This window comes from Gigantopelta aegis, chromosome 14 (assembly GCF_016097555.1).
Source record: "Gigantopelta aegis isolate Gae_Host chromosome 14, Gae_host_genome, whole genome shotgun sequence".
Taxonomy (NCBI): domain Eukaryota; kingdom Metazoa; phylum Mollusca; class Gastropoda; order Neomphalida; family Peltospiridae; genus Gigantopelta; species Gigantopelta aegis.
The window spans coordinates 53882892-53907841 of record NC_054712.1 but is presented as its reverse complement, the minus strand read 5'-3'; the positions used below and the strand labels follow the sequence as shown (position 1 = coordinate 53907841).

Sequence of the window (24950 nt, the reverse complement as noted above, 5' to 3'; positions counted from 1 at the left end):
AATATTAGTAACTTCATTATTAAGAGTTTAGTAAATGTTTTATAATTCCACAACCCCACCCCCCCACACACACACACACACACACCCCCAAACATTACAAGATTTACAGTACGTAACACAACACAAAGAACTATAGCAAGTATTAGTTGGTTCAATATAATGATTATCCCCAAAATACAGTGGATACGAGTCTGAATCTGGCAGGCAAGCTATACCAGTCAAAAACTAAATGAACTGAATTGAATGTGACAAACACACACCACCCAACACCACCCCACCCACCTCCCCCGTCTGTGCTGTATTTTCACATTATCAGATTAGCAGCTGCACAATGTTCAAACCTTACTTTATCCTTTTTTTTGTTAAACAGGAATGGTATATTTTAAGCAATGTGGAATCCTCATAATTATTGTTGGTATTTATAGAAAAAAATATATCTAAAGATATGAAAACAGTTATTATATATTGATAACATGGAACAGTTACAGACTCAGACATCATCTTAAAGACCTAACGAAAGAACCATTTAATGAAATCGAAAATGAAACAAACTGTAATTCTGCTCTCCAAATGTGGTATAATCTTTTTAATAAAGTTCTGGATTTACATGCACGACTGAAAAATAAACGAGTAAAAGAACAGTTAAAACCTAGTTGGCTAACTCCAGAAATAAATGATGCTAGGCACTTACGTGACAAAGCTCACAAAAAAAGGCCCGGATTGGAAAACATATAAACACTTGAGAAATAAAGGAAAAAGAAAATTACTACAAGCAAGCCATAAATGAAAACCAGTCAACAAGTCAAGTATGGAAACACATAAATGAACTAAATTCTAAAAAGTCCTCACCACCCCCAAATCAAATAAAACATGACAACTAAATGGCAACATCTGCTAAAGAAATTGTCAATGTTTTTAACAAATATTTTATTGAGCTAGCTGACTAAGTACAGACAGAAGATATCACTTTTACTCCTAAAATTCTGAATGAGTACCTTTATAAAAAATTATTGGATGTGCCTCCATTTACTTTGAGGGCTATATCAGATGCAGAAGTTCTAAATACATTGTTGAACTTAAATGTGAAAAAAGCAGCAGGTGTTGATAATATTGGTCCCAAATTATTAAAGCTTACTGCATCTGTTATTACGCGGTCTGTAACCCATATTATTAATATAAGTATTAAAACAAATTCTTACCCAGACCTTCTAAAATGTGGAAAAGTAACAGCTATTTTTAAACATGGTGCAAAGATGACCCTAGCAATTATAGACCAATATCAGTTTTATCTCAAGTGGTAGTGTGTCCGCCTGTGAAGTGGACGGTTATAGGATTGATCCTTCTCAGTAGACCCATTTGCAGTTTGAGCTATTTTCCGTTCCAACCAGTAGTCCACAACTGGTTCATCAAAGGCTGTGGTATGTGCTGTCCTGTCTGTGGGAAAGTGCATATAAAAGACCCCTTGCTGCTTACTGGAAAGAAATATGTCAGAAAGACCATATGTTTGACGTCCAATAGCCGATGATAAGATAAACATCAATGTGCTCTAGAGGTGTCGTTAAATAAAACAAACTTTACTCTACAGACCCAGCTTTGGTGTGTTTTAGGATTAACACAGCAATGGATTGGTAATTTTCTAGTACCTATTAGGACCCACTCAGGCTTTCTGTCAGTAATTAATTTGAGACTACGTAAAACCCCCCAAAGCAGAACATAAGTGCCATACTGGTCATTAACCTTGCCAAACATGTCATTAACCTTGCCAAACATGTCATTAACCTACTAGTTGGTTATGTCTCTGAAATCTTTTCAAATTGGACACTGAATTTGATGTGCATGTACTTTTGACAAATTTTAAACAGTTCTCTTACATTAATCTTTCCAAAAATTATAAAAATGTATCCATTAAATTCTAAGACTAAAGGGTAGATAATTTTACCCTTTGTACCCTCTGGCAGAAACCCTGTTGGTCAGGGCTTGAAACAGCTAGCAGCCTGCGAAAAATTAAAAGCAGTCAATTCGTTAGACCTATAGAAAATAGAAGTTCACCTCTAAAACTACTCAAAAGTTGTAGGTGATTTTATAAAAGACAGATGCATTTTATGATTATTTGATCTGCTATTTATTTCATGATTCTGTTATGTTTTAATTCCAGAATGCTATAAACTACCCGTCAAAAGTTCTAATGTTTCACACATTAATTATCAAGTCTTCCCCTTACCCCACGCTGTCTTTATTTCCAGCAGGCCATATTTCATTTAACCTGCTATTTGTTTTTTAAAGTATTAACAGCAGGCTAGATATATTTTACTTTCTATTTCGAGCCTGGTTGATTCATCCGAACTTGTTTTACCATTTGCTGTGGTCATACTATCCAATTCTAACAGCAGGCTATATATATTTTACTTTCTATTTCGAGCCCGGTTGATTCATCCGAACTTGTTTTACCATTTGCTGTGGTCATACTATCCAATTCTAACAGCAGGCTATATATATTTTACTTTCTATTTCGAGCCCGGTTGATTCATCCGAACTTGTTTTACCATTTGCTGTGGTCATACCATCCAATTCTAACAGCAGGCTATATATATTTTACTTTCTATTTCGAGCCTGGTTGATTCATCCGAACTTGTTTTACCATTTGCTGTGGTCATACCATCCAATTCTAACATCAGGCTATATATATATTTTACTTTCTATTTCGAGCCCGGTTGATTTATCCGAACTTGTTTTACCATTTGCTGTGGTCATACCATCCAATTCTAACAGCAGGCTATATATATTTTACTTTCTATTTCGAGCCCGGTTGATTCATCCGAACTTGTTTTACCATTTGCTGTGGTCATACTATCAAATTCTTACAGCAGGCTATATATATTTTACTTTCTATTTCGAGCCTGGTTGATTCATCCGAACTTGTTTTACCATTTGCTGTGGTCATACCACCCTGTTCTAACTGATTGTGCAATTCAAAGTTAATCAGTACAGATTGATTATTCTGGATGAAATTCCAACTTAATTCCAACACTATCGACAACTGCCTGGTACAATCTAATTTCCATTTTTAAACACGAATTTCGCAGAATCAAATGTCTTGTATGTCTACTATAAACAGTTTTGTTGTCACTTAACAGTTGCGGCCACAGATGTTTATCTCAATTCATGCTTTAAAAAACCCAACTGAATTAAAAGAATAAAAAAGAGTAAAATTAAATCAATTTAATCATTTAAAATTCAGATGTATAGCCATAGTAGCAATTACAAACCAAGTTTTATTGATCTAGGACATGGTTTATAAGAAATGGGACCTATACATGTAGAAACTTAACATACACAATGCAGAATTAGAGGGGCGAGATCTGGCTTAGTCAGTAGAGCACTTGATCACTTTTAGTTCTTGGGTCAAAGGATCAAATCTCAGTGGACCCATTCTCTGGGGTTTTTTTTTGTCCCAATTGGTCTAGGATCAATCCCTGTCCCTGGGCTATTTCTCGTTCCAGCCAGTGAACCATTACTGGTATATGAAAGGCTGCAATATGTGCTATGCTGTCTGTGGGATGGTGCATATTAAAGATCCCTTGCTACTAATGGAAAATTGTAGCAGGTTTCCTCTCTAAGACTATATGTCAGAATTATTTTATTTTTTTATACCCAATAGCCGATAATTAATAAATCAATGTGCTCTAGTGGTGTCATTAAACAAAACAAGCTAACTTTAAACAGTATAAGCTTTTTTTAAAACAAACAACTAAATCGCAACATATTTGAAATCTACCGTATTATCAAACTCAGCACTGGTGTGAAATATCATCTCAGATTTTTAAACTCGGCATGAAAAATATTTTTTCATTAGGAACACTACAGGAAACAAACAAGACAGAAGGAAACCAGTAAATTAGATAAGCAGTCTGTCAAATACACGCTATGAGCCAATGCAAAAAAAATGCAACAAAAAACCCCACTAGTCAGTGTGCGGTATAATACATAAAATATTAACCCGCTGCAAGATATTATCTTTATTACACAGTCTGACTGGATGGGGTTTTCTTGGGGTTCTTTTTTGTGATTGGATGTTAAAGGTACAGACAGACCCCTGTGTTAGATTAAGTAACATTAATATAGAAGAGATTTGTTTTTTCTCTGTGTATGTAGCTGAAGGGGTGTTCTCACTGCATGATTTGTCGTAACAGTCAGAAGTATGCAATTTGTATTCATTATATCTTTTTATGCAGTAATTTTTTCATGTGCTGAGTAATTTATAACAGGAATGCCCATACATAAGCCATGGGCTTAAATAGATAATTTGTCTGGGGGTTTTATCGAATTTTATGCCTATAGGCTTGAAAACTAAAGGTGACATTTTGATTTTAAAAAAGGAATTTAATATTGTTCATTTAATATTAATAACTGTATTTTTTTTACACTTCCAGGGTGAACAAACTTATTAACACAATTTCCCCGCTTTACTTTACGTCTGATCATTTTTCATGTTCATGTAATGGGAGATTATGGATTTATGAAGTGCTTGTTTTTTTAATGCAGGTGACTAAGCATGTTAAAGATATAGTTGTAAAGAGATTGAACTAAATATTTTATTTTAATTGAAAGCTATGACAGACAAAGATTTCTTGCCCACTAGACTAAATTAGCCAACTTTGCTGGACAATTTCTATATGTGTGATGTCATAACTGATCTTTTACAACAATTGACATCATAACTCATGGTTTTCAATATTATGTTTGACATTTCACATTGTATCATTGTTCACATTGTATCATTGTTTTAAAAATATTTAAACAAATTAATATTTTCAACTTTTTATTTATTGTTAAGTTGTTACATTTTAATGTCGCTGCATAAGGTGGACTATATTTTTCCCCATGTATGATTAAGTGAGTTAGTAGGTGAAATGATTACGAATTGTTCTACAATAAACAAACCATAAGTAGCTTACAAAATTAATGTTTTGTAACTGTAACTAAATGGGCAAGAAAAAGAATCAATCATTGTTGTGAGGTATAAATAAGGCAATTCCAACCTTGGTAAACCTCGGCCCTAACAAAAAAACATTTAGTCCCTCGGGTTGGAATTGCCTTATCTATACCTCACAATGGTGATAGATTCTATTAAGCTGGACAGAAAGGCTGACAGACAGACAGATAGACAGAGACTAAATAACAGCCATACCGCAATTAAAACTGACAGCTCTGTGACATATTTATAAGTTAACCTGAAACTATTTCCTCTCTGACACATCATTGCAAGAAAGATAAAGTTTGTTTTTGTTTAATAATACCACTAGAGCACATTGATTATTTCATCATTATGTCAAACATTGGGAAATTCTGATACGTATAGTCACCAGAGCAAACCCGCTACACTGTTTTCATTAGTAGCAAAGGATCTTTTATATGCACCATCCCAGACAGGACAGCACATACCATGGTATTTGACCATGAGAGCAAGAAGTGCTGTAAATATGACTTAGAAAAGAGGTTTTTAAAATTTATTTTTAAGAATATATAAGCAACAATGTTAGATACACGAGTGGCTGTTATAGTCATTAGGTGTACTTTCCAACAGCTTGTAAAATAAATGGTATATCTAACAACCACTCGTGTAGTATTCTCTATTTGGCCCTGACTTGCCCACCCACATACATGTACACATGGTATATCTAACAACCACTCCTGTAGTATTCTCTATTTGGCCCTGACTTCCCCACCCACATACATGTACACATGGTATATCTAACAACCACTCCTGTAGTATTCTCTATTTGGCCCTGACTTCCCCACCATCATACATGTACACATGGTATATCTAACAACCACTCCTGTAGTATTCTCTATTTGGCCCTGACTTCCCCACCCACATACATGTACACATGGTATATCTAACAACCACTCCTGTAGTATTCTCTATTTGGCCCTGACTTGCCCACCCACATACATGTACACATGGTATATCTAACAACCACTCCTGTAGTATTCTCTATTTGGCCCTGACTTGCCCACCCACATACATGTACACATGGTATATCTAACAACCACTCCTGTAGTATTCTCTATTTGGCCCTGACTTCCCCACCCACATACATGTACACATGGTATATCTAACAACCACTCCTGTAGTATTCTCTATTTGGCCCTGACTTCCCCACCCACATACATGTACACATGGTATATCTAACAACCACTCCTGTAGTATTCTCTATTTGGCCCTGACTTGCCCACCCACATACATGTACACATGGTATATCTAACAACCACTCCTGTAGTATTCTCTATTTGGCCCTGACTTCCCCACCATCATACATGTACACATGGTATATCTAACAACCACTCCTGTAGTATTCTCTATTTGGCCCTGACTTGCCCACCCACATACATGTACACATGGTATATCTAACAACCACTCCTGTAGTATTCTCTATTTGGCCCTGACTTGCCCACCCACATACATGTACACATGGTATATCTAACAACCACTCCTGTAGTATTCTCTATTTGGCCCTGACTTGCCCACCCACATACATGTACACATGGTATATCTAACAACCACTCCTGTAGTATTCTCTATTTGGCCCTGACTTCCCCACCATCATACATGTACACATGGTATATCTAACAACCACTCCTGTAGTATTCTCTATTTGGCCCTGACTTGCCCACCCACATACATGTACACATGGTATATCTAACAACCACTCCTGTAGTATTCTCTATTTGGCCCTGACTTCCCCACCATCATACATGTACACATGGTATATCTAACAACCACTCCTGTAGTATTCTCTATTTGGCCCTGACTTGCCCACCCACATACATGTACACATGGTATATCTAACAACCACTCCTGTAGTATTCTCTATTTGGCCCTGACTTGCCCACCCACATACATGTACACATGGTATATCTAACAACCACTCGTGTAGTATTCTCTATTTGGCCCTGACTTGCCCACCCACATACATGTACACATGGTATATCTAACAACCACTCCTGTAGTATTCTCTATTTGGCCCTGACTTCCCCACCATCATACATGTACACATGGTATATCTAACAACCACTCGTGTAGTATTCTCTATTTGGCCCTGACTTCCCCACCATCATACATGTACACATGGTATATCTAACAACCACTCCTGTAGTATTCTCTATTTGGCCCTGACTTCCCCACCATCATACATGTACACATGGTATATCTAACAACCACTCCTGTAGTATTCTCTATTTGGCCCTGACTTCCCCACCCACATACATGTACACATGGTATATCTAACAACCACTCCTGTAGTATTCTCTATTTGGCCCTGACTTCCCCACCCACATACATGTACACATGGTATATCTAACAACCACTCCTGTAGTATTCTCTATTTGGCCCTGACTTCCCCACCCACATACATGTACACATGGTATATCTAACAACCACTCCTGTAGTATTCTCTATTTGGCCCTGACTTCCCCACCCACATACATGTACACATGGTATATCTAACAACCACTCCTGTAGTATTCTCTATTTGGCCCTGACTTCCCCACCCACATACATGTACACATGGTATATCTAACAACCACTCCTGTAGTATTCTCTATTTGGCCCTGACTTCCCCACCCACATACATGTACACATGGTATATCTAACAACCACTCCTGTAGTATTCTCTATTTGGCCCTGACTTCCCCACCCACATACATGTACACATGGTATATCTAACAACCACTCCTGTAGTATTCTCTATTTGGCCCTGACTTCCCCACCCACATACATGTACACATGGTATATCTAACAACCACTCCTGTAGTATTCTCTATTTGGCCCTGACTTCCCCACCCACATACATGTACACATGGTATATCTAACAACCACTCCTGTAGTATTCTCTATTTGGCCCTGACTTCCCCACCCACATACATGTACACATGGTATATCGAAAAAAACCTCATGTAGTATTCTCTATTTGGCATGGACTTACCCACCCACATACATGTACACAATGCACTTGAAATCTGTGGACATCTGCTTATTGCAGTTTGCTTCATTTTGCAGACAGATATTGGTTCTGGACATTTGCTGCTAATAAAGCATGTGTGCCCAGTGGCGTGTGCTAATAAAAGTCCACTTGTATGGGTGCCCTGAGCACAGGGTGTTCTTCTGCCCTTTTTAACCCTTTAACCTCTGTAGCAGAATATATCCCTATATGACTGCCAACTATGTGGTGGTCTTCATTTCTCATTAACCCTTTAACTTCTACAGCAACATATCTCTGCATTGAGTACCGAGATTGTGCTTGGTTTGTGTTCCTGATTAACCCTTTAACTTCTACAGCACCAGGTCTCTGCATCGAGTACCGAGATTGTGCTTGTTTTGTGTTCCTGATTAACCCTTTAACTTCTACAGCAGAGACGACATGGGATAGACTCATAGCAGAATACATCTGCATATGATTCGGTCTTTGTTTACATTATATGGTCTTCAGTCCCCATTAAGCCTTTACCTTCTATCAATGAATCTATCTGCATATATACATCCAGCATATATCATCATTCTCCATTAACCTTTTATCTTCCACAATAGATTACATCTGCACATGGACTAAATCTATTATGTGATCTTCATTCCCCATTAACTGTAGCTTGTACCAATGAATCTATTTCCATATACATTTTACATGTCTCATCTTTGTTAACCCTTTGACTTTTACAGCAGAATACATCTGCAAGAGTACCGAGTCCGAGGTCTATGTTGCTCATTAACCCTTTAACGTCTAAACCAGAATACATCTGCATGTGAGTGCTGTTTGTCATCTTCTTTCTTTATTAGCCCTTTATCTTCTAATTGATGCTTTTGCATAATGGTCATGCATTTAAGATCCTCCTTTCTCATTAACTAAGATGGCTCAGGGGCAACATTTACCTCAGTCAGTTGAGCGTTCGCCTAAGGTGGTTACAATGCAGGATCGAACCACCTTGATGGATCCTTTCAACAGATTGGGTTTTTTTCTCATTCCAACCAGTGCATATAAAAGATGCCTTGCTGCTAATGGAAAAATATGGCAGGTTTATCAATGTGCTCTAGTGATGTCATTAAACAAAACAAATAAACAAAATCAACAGCTCAATACATCTGCTTATAAGCACCGAATACATGAGCTTCATTCCTTATTAACCCTTTAACTTCTACAGCAGATTACCTGTTCAGGTGCATAGTAACAGCAAATGTACCAAAATCTGTTCCAATGAATGAGCCCTGTCAACACCTGTTTGAAATATATTACTGACAGATGATGGTAATTAAAGAAAGATGGAGATTTGCTTGAGCTTGCAATATATATAATATAATATATAATAATATATAAAGAAATACCTGTTAATTTTTCAAATACAAGTGCATATATATATATATATATATATATATATATATATATATATATATATATACACAATGTCGAAATAGTTTCAAGTACTCTACCAGCACAAAAGGAATCTTGTTACAAGTGAAGAAATGCTGTATTTATCTCCAAAATCAGAGCAAACTCTGGCACTTGCCAAATTTGACGACAACCACAAATTTAAAAAACTGGTGAATTTTATTTTAATTTGGCAAAATAATTTCATGAAAAAATTGATATTTTGTTAGAAAATAACCAGGTTTCTGCATTTCTTGAAGTTTGATAGATAATTTGGCAAAATTATCTGTGGACCCTAACCTAGCCCTGAACATAAAACAAAGAAATGATACCACCACTGTCAAAAACACTAACCTAACTTTTATCTTTTAAAGATGAAATGATGCTAAATTTTCCAGAATTGGTATCATGCAATTAAGAACAAAATATGAAAAAAATAAATGAAAATAATGGCGACTTTCCAAGCATCAATACTATGTAATTGAAATTTCGGGGAATATATCAAAGACTATATGTGCTATCCTGTCTGTGGGATGGTGCATATAAAATATTCCTTGCTACTAATTGATTGTAGCACGTTTCCTCTCTAAAATATACACCAAAGTTACCAAATATCTAACATCCAATACCCAGTGATTAATAAATCAATGTGCTTTAGTGATGTTGTTAAACAAAACAAACTGTAAATTTTATCAAAAACTAAATTGCCAGCATCATTGCCATGTAATTCAAAAATTCAGAAATAAATTCCCAACTTATTAGGAAAAAACAAATAGTTGATCTCTGGTTAGACCAAAGTTCCAGAATTGATGCGGTGATGCGGCTTTTTTTCTTCTTGTGCTTTTTTTTAAAGCATGGATTACACAGAAAAGGTGGGTATATTTGATACTGAAATATTTAAATTGAAATCAGAATTCACATCCTAGTTCAGGCACGATGACATTTTGGCTCCAAATGCAGTTTTTACGTCTTAGTAAGAAAAGCTTGACAAAAATCGATGTCATATAAACGCAAGAAATTTAAAAAGAAAATGTTGACGCACGAGGTCCAAAATCTGACCATCGGATTATGAACAATATGCACCTGATTAATAAACATCAAAAACTGGGTAACTGAATGATATGGCCTCAGTCTAAATTCACAAGCTGTAGTTTCACAAACATGCTGCCAACTGGTGAATCCTCATCAATGCACAGGGCCATGTCTCAATAAGACTAAGACCGTTTTAGTGAGTCGTTCATCAAGTCCAAACTGAATACATCAAAGACCATGCACTTTCTACATTCAGCATCTCTACTGAGGTCTCGGCAGACATGAAAAGCATAACCCTGAATTTGAAACCGCAACTATAACTAAACACAAAGCACGTCTGATCCAAAATGGCAAATTTGCTAGCTTCAAGACACTGACCTTTTAGTTATTAGTCTGTGTCAAATACTTTTCAACTATGAGATAAGTCTCTGAGAAACTCATGTATGGGTTAAGTGAAACCAAATTCTGAACCCTGTTACCATCACAATCAGGGCTGCAGAAAGTACTCGCCCGCTCGCCAAATGCGAGTAAAAATTCTGACAGACAAGTAAAAAAATGGAACAACCAGCCCGATGGGCTGTCTTTCTAATTTGGTTTGCCACGTGACAAATGTATCTCTCTATATATAAAATTTGAATTGAAGACACTGTATATTATAATATAGTAGAAATTCTGGCAGGCTAATAAAGTTTAGTTGGTTCTGATCTGGTGGGCTACTTACATGTAGATATCTTCCATTTCTTCACCCCTGACAATGGTTTGGAAACAATTAAACACCCCAAAAATAATAACAAACAAATAAACAAACAAAAAAACAAACAAAAAACCCTTTCATTTTTTGCTAACCTGTAATGACCATTTAAATGATGTCCTAAATTGAATGGGTGAGAAAAAAAAAAAGGGTTACACAAAATTTTCACAACACCACTAGAGCACATTGATTTATTAATCATTGGCTATTGGATGTCAAACACTTGGTAACTCCAACATACAGTCTTACAGAGGAAACCCACTAAATTTGTCCATTAATAGCAAACATGATTTTGTCTTTGGAGGGGCGGGATTTAGCTCAGTCGGTTGAGTGCTCGACTGAGGTGTTTGTGTCGCATTATCAAACCACTACGGTGGATCCATTAACAATTTTTTTTTTTTTCTCACGTTCCAACCAGTGCACCACAACTGGTCAAAGGCTGTGGTATGTTCTTTCCTGTCTGTGGGAAAATGCATATAAAAGATCCCTTGCTGCTAATGGCAAAATGTAGTGGGTCTCCTCTGATGACTACGAGTCAGAATTACCAAATATTTGACATGCAATAGCCGATCATTAATTAATCAATGTACTCTAGTGGTGTTGTTAAACAATACAAACATTTTGTCTTTGGAATTGAAGATTTTAACTCACAAGTCATAAATGGAGTGTGGTTTTGTCCTTCCAGTTAATTACCAAGTTGTCTTGCACACTATATCAAAGAGCTGGGCCATGAATGGTCGGTCTGTCTGTCTGTGGAACTGGGGGAGGAGTAAATTAGTGTCTGGGGAACTGGAATTAAATTTTTTGATTGATGATCAGTTTGAATCAACAGGCCTCTGAGAACTGAGAATCTGTGTGACCCATTTATTAGTTATGCAGAAATAAATCCAGGTAACCCATTTCCTTTTTGTATAACCTGTATATTCAAGTAAATGGTGATCCAAATTTCACGCGAACAAAAAATAGAGTAAGCCAAATTAGATTTGCGAGATCAATGCGTGAACGAAACTATTGTCCTTACAATTTTCAGAGTGGTCAATTGCATCTTGTTAGTTAATTCATGTCACAGACCCTAGTTTCAACCCATGAAAGTAGACACAAAGTTTGTTTATTCTACAAACCTGTGTTTTTTCCGATAGCAGATTTTATAACCAAAACCAATTTAATGCCAAAAAAAAGTTATAAAAAAAGAAGAAATTGTCATTAATACTATATTTGAGCATAGACATTGGTCATAATTCAACAACCAAAACTTTCAATGTCGTATCCAAAATGGTAATATATTTTGCATAATTTTCTAACCCCTTGTAAGTGACACCTCCCCCACCCACCCCAAGTTATGAAATAATATTTTGATTAAAACAAAACAATAAAAACTTACTTATAAGTGAAGATATATGGTATATATGACCTTTGTATCAAAGAATAGTTAAAAATTAAATTAAAAGTCTGTTTGTTTAACGACAGAGATTGAACTTAAACTGACTACGCATCAGGTGAGCGCTTTAACACTGGGCTACATCCCTTCTTGTAGAATCCCCAGACCGCTATTGTTTTTGAACGGCAATAAATATTGTTTAAACCAAGGACAAGAACAATTTTAGATAAAATACAACATTCGAAAAAACTCCATTGGCAACTGCACTACATTCAAAAACAGAGCAGTGCCATCCTCCTCCACTTGACTGGTTCTTAAAGTGGCCAGTTTTAATTAATACCAGTCTAGCAAACAACTTCCTGTATTGTCTGCACGGCTAAATTCAGACATATACAACTCTGACATTGTTACGTTTATTAAGCACGATTATTGGTGGAACTGATAGATTTGTAGCTATATTTATTACCAGAAAGAGAAAGAGCTACATTTGGCACTTGAAGCTATGATAACGAACTGTCAACACTTTCAGAATTCTTGTACTATTCAACCCGAACCTATATGACAACGAACTGTCAACACTTTCAGAATTCTTGTACTATTCAACCCGAAGCTATATGACAACGAATTGTCAACACTTTCAGAATTCTTGTACTCAACCCGAAGCTATACGACAACGAACTGTCAACACTTTCAGAATTCTTGTACTATTCAACCCGAACCTATATGACAACGAACTGTCAACACTTTCAGAATTCTTGTACTATTCAACCCGAAGCTATATGACAACGAATTGTCAACACTTTCAGAATTCTTGTACTATTCAACCTCAACCCATTTTTAAACATTTATTTATTCAGTATGTTTGTTTTATATCATTGGTTAATGAATCTACAGAAATCCTAACGAGGGTCATAGTTAAGTGACTGTACTTGATATTGACAAATTATTTCACTTCATATAATTCTATGACATAAACTGGAAAAAGAATTGATGTGCCTATGTCAGTCAATATGGCCCAAGTACCTATCCATCAATCAATGTGTTTTTTCATGTCATCCCTCTGTTTGTGATGGTATAGAAAACAAATCCTGCTTGCCATATCTAGCATTCAGTAGGATGTTATGTCTCATTACCTAACATCCAATCAGATTTTGTTTCTCATTAAATGACATCCAATCATGTATCTTGTTAGTAATGATGACCATGAAATAAGGATGTGATGTCAATGATGTTGTTATGGTGAAGTAGAAACCAAATCAATAACATTGTAAAAACAATATTTAAAAGATTGTCTAGCCATCATAATAGGCAAATCCCCATGGCTTTGGGCAAGATTATTGGTGTTATGAGTGAAACACGAAGTGTTCTGTTGATTCGTTTAAGTCTAGTTGAGCTGCAAGACGGTCAAGTATGGTTTGTGTTGGTAATTAGGATGGACTCTTCAACCTTTGTTTAGGGTGTATACTACCAAATCAAATCCCACAGACGAAAATAGTAACATATGTGGCTAAAACTCCCCTACCTGCAGTGTATCAATCAACATAAACGCCACAGATATAAATACTACCATCCCTCACCCTTAAAGTGAATCAGAAAAAATTGGCGGTCAAGCTGCTAATTTCTGACATAATGGGTAGTGTCTATGACTACCCTAGTTCCGCACAAAATTCGAGTACTTTTTTTAACAGGTACCCCATACATGAAACAAGCACACGGCTACTTGACACACCGGTACTAGATGAAATAAAATTGCATACATTTTTTGCCTTCATGAAACTAATTTTTTTTACAACCAACACACATTTATCACCAATCACAGGACTTGTGGTGTTCACTTTTCTATCAAAAGTTTTGTGCACCTCGAACTTTGACCCAGCCATAAGTTATTTGGTTTAGTACTACCTATAACAACACCACTACCGGCCTCGGCAGTGTCATGGTTATAAGCTATCGGCCATAAGGCTGGAAGGTACTGGGTTCGCAGCCCGGTACTGCCTCTCTGTTTTAATGACTCAATGGGGAGGTGTAAGACCACTACACCAACTTTTCTCTCACTAACAGCTAACCACTAACCCACTGTCCTCGACAGACAGCCCAGATAGCTTAGATGTGTGCCCAGAACCTTAATTGGACGTAAGCACAGAAATAAGATGAAATGAACGACACCTTTACAGACCTCGGTTACACGATCAGACATAAGACTGGAAGGTACTGGGTTCACAACCTTAATTGGACGTAAGCACGGAAATAAGATGAAATGAACGACACCATTACAGACCTCGGTTACATGATCAAACATAAGACTGGAAGGTACTGGATTCACAACCTTAATTGGACGTAAGCACAGAAATAAGATGCAATGAATGACACCATTACAGACCTCGGTTACACGATCAAACATAAGACTGGAAGGTACTGGGTTCACAACCTTAATTGGACGTAAGCACGGAAATAAGATCAAAGGAACGACACCATTACAGACCTTGGTTACACGATCAAACATAAGACTGGAAGGTACTGGGTTCACAACCTTAATTGGACGTAAGCACAGAAATAAGATGCAATGAACGACACCATTACAGACCTCTGTTACACGATCAAACATAAGACTGGAAGGTACTGGGTTCATAACCTTAATTGGACGTAAGCACGGAAATAAGATCAAAGGAACGACACCGTTTTAAGATGAGCCATCGCTCACATCACTCTGCTGAGACAAGTTCAAGGATAGCAATTTTGATCTCCCCTAATCATGTGAATTTATGGCAATATCTTAAATGGCTACCTATTATCAACGTTAGGAGAGCAATTAATCACTCACCTCAATTTTCATTTATGGCGAGGTCTGCCCTAGAACGCATTGATTTATTAATCATTGGCTACTGGATGTCAAACATTTATATTAGGGCCATATTTACGAAGCCTCTTTTTCTTAAAAGCATTGTAATAATATGTAGTTACACGCATGTAAAACTAATACAGTAAATTTAGTTCATATGGTTATGCTGCATATGATAAAAGTCATTTAGGCCTCAGAAAGTAAAAATTAAACCAGTTATATGCAATTGCTTTTGAATTTAGCAGTTTTACTTCTTTCTGTTTTTTCACCCTCAAAATGCATGTTTTCGACCCCAAATTTCTCAGCCCGCACTAATTTGCCACAATGTCAACACTGGTTTCCTGAATCCCAACCCCAAGACAAACATTTTGATTATATCTCAACCTATGTTGAACTCTGGGTTGGACTATCTCGAAAACTAGAGGACTTTTTGGCTCTCTGCTGTTCCACAAAAAACAGTCTTTGTAAATTCAGCCCTTGGTAACTCTGACAAATAGTCTTCAGGGCTGTACTAGTGGAGGGGTGGGGGGGGGGGGGGATCCGGAAAAAATTATAGAAAACGTTTAAGGAGTTTTAGACTATTACCTACATGTACTCAGTTGCCCCCCACCCACAAAACAAAACCGTTTAAGGAGTTTTAGACTATTACCTACATGTACTCAGTTGCCCCCCACCCACAAAACAAAACCGTTTAAGGAGTTTTAGACTATTAACTACATGTACTCAGTTGCCCCCCACCCACAAAACAAAACCTGGCTATACAGCCCTGGTCTTAAAGGAAAGCCACTACGTTTTCCCGTTAGCAGCAAGGGATCTTGAATAGGCACTTTCCTACAGAAAGGACAGTACATACCAGAGACTTTAATAGGACAGTCAAGGGACATTAGTTGGAACAGGGAAAAAAACCCCACCAATGAGTTTATTGAAGGGGTTCAAGTCTACAACCCAAAAACAAAAAGCAAGCACTTTCTGCAACAGTTAAGTTTGTTTTGTTTAATGACACCACTAGAGCACACTGATTTGTTAATTACTGGCTGTTGGATGTCAAACATTTGGTAATTTTTTTCATCAGTAGCATGGGATCTTTTATATGCACCATCCCACAGGCATGATAACACATGCTATGGCCTTTGATACACAATTATTGGTGCATGTGTTGGAACAAGAAATATTCCAATGGGCCCACAAACGGGGATCAATCCCAATCCCACCCCTTTTCTGCAACTATTTCAGGGGTAGTTTTGCCATTCAAAGGAGAGCTATGGAACTTAGGGTCCATGCTAGAACATATTTTTTCTAAAATTATATTCCATTAAGGTTCAAGCACGCTGTCCTGGGCACACACACCTCGGCTATCTGGGCTGTCTGTCCAGGGCAGTGGGTTAGTGGTTATTGAGAGAGAAGAGGGTGTTGTAGCCTTACTCACTGAGCCTGTAAGAACTCGCTCTGGGTTGGAGATGGTACCGGGCTGCGATCCCTGTACCTACCAGCCTGTAGTCCGATGGCTTAACCACTGCACCACTGAAGCCAGTAAAATAGCCCATCAACAGGGACTGATACGTCAAGCACTTTACCACTGCGCGTTTTCCTGCCTCTGTCAAAATTACCAAATTAACAGCCGAGGATTAATTAATTAACTTTTTAATTTTCATTGCAACCCATCACACATCAGCAACTGTACTGAATACACCCAGATTGCATGTCTTTCAAAGGAAATCGAAGACATTTCACAGGCAGAAAACAAGTGCTATTCTACATAATTAAAATATTGATTCGGCATATTTATATATATATATATATATATATATATATATATATATATATATATATATATATATATATATATATATATATATATATATATATATATACACTATATATATTTATTTCCTACACTAAGAAATTATTTGTGTGTCGCATGACACTACCACATTCATGTTATTTATTTACATGTACATACTATACATTTTTACCTATTGCAATTCAGCACATGGGGGGTGGGGGGTGGGACTTAGCCAAGTGGTAAAGCACTTGCTTGATATGCGGTCAGTTTGGGATCGATCCCAGTCGGTGGGCCCACTGGGCTATTTTTCGCTCCATCTAGTGCACCACGACTGGTATATCAAAGGGCGTGGTATGTGCCATCCTGTCTGTGAGATGGTGCATGTAAAAGATCCTTTGCTGCTAATTATAAAAGAGTAGCCCATGAAGTGGCGACAGCAGGTTTCATTTTTCAGTATCTGTGTGGTCCTTAACCATATGTCCTTAACCATATAACCGTAAATAAAATGTGTTGAGTGAGTCGTTAAATAAAAAACATTTCCTTCCTTCAGCACATGGGTAAGGATTAACCCCCAGACAAAATAAAACCAAGAGAGAAATAAAAACACAATTGCTTAATCCAGCAAAACCAAAAGGTTATGCATGAACCTATCTGGCACTGTAGTCTGTTCGACTACAAACCCTTTATGTTAACATTGCAACCTGATTGGTTGAAACACGATAAGAGGATAGAGCAGGCCGGGCCCCAAACATGCATTCCAGTTTTAAAGTCTGCTGATATAGCAACCCAAATATTCTCTTGGTTAGAACTTTAACAAAAAGGGAACAGTTTTTATATTGCCTGGCATTAAATATGTCTGTACCATCCTGGAAGCTGTCTCCGTCACATGAAACGGTTTACCTTTATCGGTTATCCATCCTCATCAGAATCATATTAGAGCCGACAGTGTTTTCTTTCTGGATTATCGGGGATAAATGCTGAAATAAACCTAAGCCTGTAATCGGAGTAATTTTTAGACAAAGTTGGGTAGTTATTGGATTGTCATGTGTTAAATAAAAAGTCTTAAGTCAGCCGATACAAATAGCAAAAAGTAATAGATTTTTTTAAATGCCGACATGACATCCACAAACTGCTGGGAAATATTTTCAACAGTGCATTAAGTAATCATTGTTTTCACAGAGGTGTGACATATTGTTGCTATATTTCTTAATCCCAGTTTTGCCCTTCGTGTGACATTTAGTTGACATATCAAATAAATATAAAACCAATATCGGATTACGTTTAATGCCCCCATTTACTACCAGAATGTTTTTCACTGTTGCAGGATAAGTCGTATTCCAGATAGATTTTTATTTGATGGCTTGGTCTTAGTTTCCAACTGGAATACTCCCAGGTGAATCAGAATGGGTCGTAGCTCAGTGGTAGAGTGTTCGAGATGAGGCACGGAATCATCATTATCTCTCTCTCAGTCTCTCTTTCTCTCTCTCTTTCTCAATGGTTTGTTGTTCCGAATCAGAATGGGTCATGGCTCAGTGGTAGAATACTCGAGATGAGTCACAGAATAATCTTTTACTCTCTCTCTCTCTCTCTCTCTCTCTCTCCCTCACTCTCACTGTATCTCTCTCACTGTCTCTATCTGTTTCTCTCTCTCTGTTTCTCTCTCTCTGTTTCTCCCTCCCTCCCTCCCTCCCTCTCTCCCTCCCTCTCTCTCTCTCTCTCTGTCTCTCTCCCTCCCTCCCTCCCTCCCTCTCACACACACATTCATTCATTGGAAAAAACCAACTGAGTCTATTAAGGACAATCAATTTTATGACCCATCACCCCACAGGTAACAGCAGGGCTCGAAACTGGCCTGTGAAAAGCAGTCCATTTTTTAGACCTATCAGGTTAAACAGAAATTCACTTACTAAAATTAACAACAAATTGCATGTCACTTTTCAAGAGACAGATGTACATTTTCTAATGAACTGATGGAGACTCAGCCCGTGATTCTGTTATATTTTAATCTAATAATTTTCTAAAATCCATCTCAGAGATCCTACTGTTCCACACACTGTCACAAATCCTCCACTCACCCTGTGCTGTCTTATTTCCAGCAGGCCATATTTTTTCTTAGCATGCCATAATTCTTTTGGCCTGCCATTTTAAATAAATAACCCTAGGCTGTATTTTGCCTCTTACTTTGAGCCCTGGAGTTATCTTCCATTGGCTACATTCAGTCACATGATCTCACCAAGAGTACTGACCAATGAGATTGAATTGCATGAGTATGGACAGCCTGTGTTAGTTAGTGGTGACATCTTCATCAGCATTTCCATGGCGACATCACTAAAGTGAGAAATCTACATGAAATTCATCCTGTTTGAACGTGACAAGCAAAAGCCAGATGATCATCATATATCAAGACTGGGCCAACAAGATGTTCCTATTAGTGACAAATGCTAAGGAACCATGACTACGGTGATTGTTTACATTAATAATGGTTGCCATGCTATGATGAGATCAAAGACAATTTTTTCTGTGTAATAAACATGGTGCTTGGTTGTTTTGGTGTTGAAATTAATCTGTGTGTTTTACAACTACAAATGTTTTTGTAAGCCATGATTACAGAAACATAATAAATTAATATTTGCATATATATTCCTGTCCAATGTAAATGTCAGGATTTCTCATACTGATGCCTGCCCTCTTTTGGTTGGGTTTCCCCTTGTTTCTCAGGTACGTATCTTTGCTTTTTCTCATAAAATATGTAGGTATTTTAAGCTACAAGTATTTACAAACACCAGGATAACCAGAATCACAATAGATTTGTAAAAATTAATAATTTAAGTTTTAAAAATCAGTAAGTAATGGTAAAGTAATTAATGGTAAAAAAAAAGATGCTAGACAATAGTTTACACTACCTAAAAATAGGGCCAATTAAGGTTTAACATAATGGATAAAATTAAATAAAATTAATCCTAAATTAAAACATTCATGTGAGTGGTTGAGGATATGTAAAACGCCCTTTAGTTTGTCCTTACCTTCTAGGTGCCATTAAATTATTAAAAGCCTATTTTGACAGTCAAATTTATTTATTTGCACGACTGGTATATCAAAAGTTGAAGTATGTGCTTTTCTGTCCGTGGGAAAATACATACATGTATAAAAGATCGCTTCAGAAACGTGTCAGAATAACCAAATGTCTGACACCCTATAGCCGATGATTAATCTTATCACTGTACTCTAGTGGTGTTGTTAAACAAAACAAAACTTATACATCTAAGTGGATGAGGACAGGTGAAGCATTCTTTATTTTGTCATTACCTTCCTTGGCACCGTCCAATGAAGCGATCTTAGCCCTAAGATCACCTTGAGTGCATAGCTGCCTTATGCACTATGGTGATCTTAGTGCTAAGATCGCTTCGTGGAACGGGGCCCTGGTGCCATTAAATCATTAAGAATCTATTTTGACAGTCAATTTTTGAAGGTTTCATTTCCAATGAACATTCATTTATTTGCACAACTGGTATATCAAAGGACATGGTATGTGCTGTCCTGTCTGTGGGTAAGTGCATATATAAAAGATTCCTTGCTTCTAATGGAAGAACATATAGGTTTCCTCTGACTATGAGACACAATTACCAAATGTATGACACCCAATAGCCAATGATCAATGTGCTCTAGTGGTGTTATTTTATTTTATTTCATTGTTGTAATATTCGTACTAGGTTAAATTTAATTTTATTTCCTAAAATATATTTTTTCGTACGTTCGAAATTATTTGAAGACAAAATCCAGTTTGAGCTTCTTAAAAATATCAAGACGACCAGAAACACATTGAATATAAAGACACTGATATTCTAAACTAGAAAATATATTTAATATGTAAGTTTAATCGTAAAAATATTTTATAAGTCGGAAACATCTTACAATACAGCAAACTGAGGACTGTCCCTTTAATATTGTCATTACATGGGATGCCAGCATTTAATCATTCAACTTGAACAACTCTAAGTCTTCAGTGCAACCTGTGTTGAGATGACTGACTATAGTAACAGATTGGAAGTGTCCTATATCAACTCTGATCAAGCATGTCTGAAGGTTCAAATAATATGTGGAGGTGCATGTGGCGGCCAATTTGGCCTCCAGGATGACTCAAGTTAAGCTGTATCCTAACCGCATGTGAGCGATTATTTTAGAAATCATTGATTTCAATTGCAGTATCCTAACCGCATGTGAACGATTATTTTAGAAATCACTGATTTCAATTGCAGTATCCTAACTGCATGCGAGCGATTATTTTAGAAATCACTGATTTCAATTGCAGTATCCTAACTGCATGCGAGCGATTATTTTAGAAATCACTGATTTCAATTGCAGTATCCTAACCACAAACATGCAGTTATTTTAGAAATCATTTATTTCAATTGCAGTATCCTAACTGCATGCTAACAATCATTTTAGAAACCATTGATTTCAATAGAGGTATTTCACATTCCTATTGCGCATGCGCGCGAAGAGTAACGTCCCTTGACAAAATAGACTGAAACTAGTCTATTTACAAATTGGGGGGCGTGACAGACAGGTTGTTATGGGCGATTTGAGTAGCTTCGTAGGAGACTTTGAAACTTTGGCAACTAACATGTACATATTTCGAATTAGATGGTATAATGGCCGTAGAAAACGGTCCGCTGAAATTTACAGCGGAATGGTTCAAAATAAAAAGCAGTGCAACAACTTGGACAAAGTCTCTGCGACTTGTATCCGAGGGTTTTGATAACGCCAGATTAAAAGACTATCTCGTAAAAAGTATAAACAAAACATTTGACAGATTCCATAGGTTATGGCATCGACAGGTTATGGCATCGATCGATATATATATTTGAGAGAGAGAGAGAGAGAGTATATACACACACACACACACACACACACACACACACACACACATATATATATTGTCTTAAGCGGCCACACAAGGAAGTAGATAAACGTGGCCGCTTAAGACAGGTGGCCGCTGAGTACAGGTTGCCACATATATAGTCTTTAAAACATTTGTTGTTGTTTCTTGTTTTACTGTCTGTACTGCTAATTAACGGATGTGTGCTTCATAGTTGACTATAAATCAACTTTTGACATGTTGTCTCCTTCAAAAATAATGCAAATAGAATATATTAAATTAACCGTTCTCCACAAGTTTGTTTTCTTTTTCCATTTAATTATTTAATTCCGACTTCATGCGATGTATTGTTATAGTAAGTGAATCTACAAATGCCAAGCGTAGCCTGCCCAGAGGCAATTAGATGCATGTCAGATTCATACTTCCTTAATTGAAACACAGTGGAGATGTCGGGACTGAATGGGTACTATTATTCCTGAAGGTGTGAAGGTCGGTTATTTGCTGCACCTATCGCTGTTGTTAAAACATCCCTTTTATATAAGAATGAATGAATGAATGTTTAACGACACCCCAGCACGAAAAATACATCGGCTATTGGGTGTCAAACTATGGTAATGCAAATAAATAAAGTGATGATCAACATCAATATAAAAATTCAAGGTTTAAACAAAAACAGTGTAAAGAACTGTGCAAAAATACAAATACAAATATCACAGAATTTTACGGACACCGAATTTTACTCTAAACTTCAATTTGTGCTGTATTGGCCATTCTCAAAGAGAATGTTACACCCCTGTACCACGGTGAGGTTACAGCACACGCAGGGGCTTTTATATAAGAGTAAAACTTTACTGTGGCCGCTTAATGCAGGTATTTTAGCGATTTGGGATCAGATTTAGGTGGCCGCTGGCCGCGTTAAACAGGTGACCGCTTATTACAGGTGCATTTACATTATAAATCGTTTGGGAGGGAAAAGGTGGCCGCTTAAAGCAGGTGACCGCTGAGTACAGGTGGCCGCTAGGACAGGTTTAACTATATATATATATATATATATATATATATATATATATATATATATATATATATATCAGAAGGTGTTTTGTTGCATTTTTCTTAGTGTCTATCTAATTGGGACTAAAGTTAAAAAAAAAAGAAGATTTTTATGCTGTTACATGTATATCCATCCATAAAGTGGGAATTTAAAAAAGGGGGATTTGGGGGGGGGGGAGGGGGTTGAAGGTAGGTGCCGTTCTGTTTACCCATACACACGTTTTTATACAGTGTCAACATGAACGCATTGAGTATTATACAAAATATATTTATTTTCTTTACTGTTAATGTGTTTTCCACCATATCTAAGTATATAAAATACTAGACGGACCTGTGTAGGAACGTCCTGTACAGAGCCGTCATCACTCTATATATAGTATATCATTATTATTATTTTATTTAAGGAGTGTCTGTTATTTCTTTTACGTTCATCGGGGTATGAACAAAATAAATCATCCGTAAATTTTGTGAATCGGCGAAGCCGTTCTCACATAAGTTTGCGGATGATTTTTTTGTTCATACCTAGATGAACGTAAAGTAATAACAGACAATACTTATAATTAAATTTGAAACATACTGAGTAATAATAACATTAAAAGTTCATATATATATATATATATATATATATATATATATATATATATATATATATATATATATATTCTGTTGAGTATTGTCCGAAATATACATATATTTTTCTGTATATACAAAATAGATATTTATTTTATTTTATTTACTGTTTACTACCATATCTAAGTAGAGAATACTAAACCGCCCTGTATAGGAACGTTCTGTACAGAGCTGTCCTGACTACATATATTTTTTATATATTTACACACGCACACGTTATATATTTTATCGAGTATAATCCGAAATATACATATATTTTCTTTATATACAAAATATATATTTATTTTCTTTACTGTTAATGGGTTTTCCATCATATCTAAGTATACTAGACCGCCCTGTGTAGGAACGTCCTGTACAGAACCGGTAAGGTTTTGGTCCCTTATGCGTTCTCTGGCTTCCCACCTACAAAATGTGCCGAACAAACCCTCGTACTTAGAGTAACATTAAAATCGTTTTCTACGTGAAACGATTACCCACAATCGTTTCCGATATCTATTGGCTTGATATCGATGGAAGGATAACGAATTTCCCGGACATATGCGGTTGGAACAGTTAATAATTGAACAATGGTCGTGGCCTCCCATTGCTTTTGCCCCCCAATTTGCAGATAGGTCTATTTTGGCGAGATCTCGCGGTTTGCGTCCTCGAGTAACTCCGCAACGGGCACATGCGCAGTGGAATGTGAAAGAAGTTTATTGCAGTATTCAACTGCACGCATACGATGCGACAGATTTACATGTCGCGGTGTATGTGTGCAGTTGGGATGCAGCAATTGAAATCAATGATTTCTAAAATAACCGCTCGCATCCGGTTAGGATACAGCTTTTCAAATCAGTTTTCTCTCATCCTAAGGTATGACAGAAAACAGATCTCATACATCCTAAATTTCCACACACTGTCCCAAACCCTCCATTCACGCTGTGCTATCTTACTTTTTCTTTGAAAGACTATTTCTTTTGGCCTGCTATTAAAACAATAATAACACCAGGCTATCCCATGAATGAAAGCTATTAAAGAAATTTCTATCTTTCATATGCTATGACGCCATTGCATTTAACATGGGGAGTATGACATCATATTAATGCGAGGTGGTGATGTGAGGTCATCAGACAACAGTTTTAGATTGGTATTTTGTTATTAAAACCTTCATCATAAAAGCTATCTTGTTAATTTGTTGTGTTAAATTTTA

General features: G+C 36.7%; 1 protein-coding gene across 1 annotated transcript in view; it reads left to right on the top strand.

Annotated features, from left to right (window-relative positions):
- Window positions 1–24950, top strand: part of LOC121388588 (probable G-protein coupled receptor 139) — a 56431-nt gene that overhangs the window by 8059 nt on the left and 23422 nt on the right. The window contains exon 2 of the mRNA XM_041519987.1: window positions 8717–8799. The gene's annotated coding sequence lies outside the window, so the exon portion shown is untranslated. The remainder of the gene's footprint in view (window positions 1–8716; window positions 8800–24950) is intronic.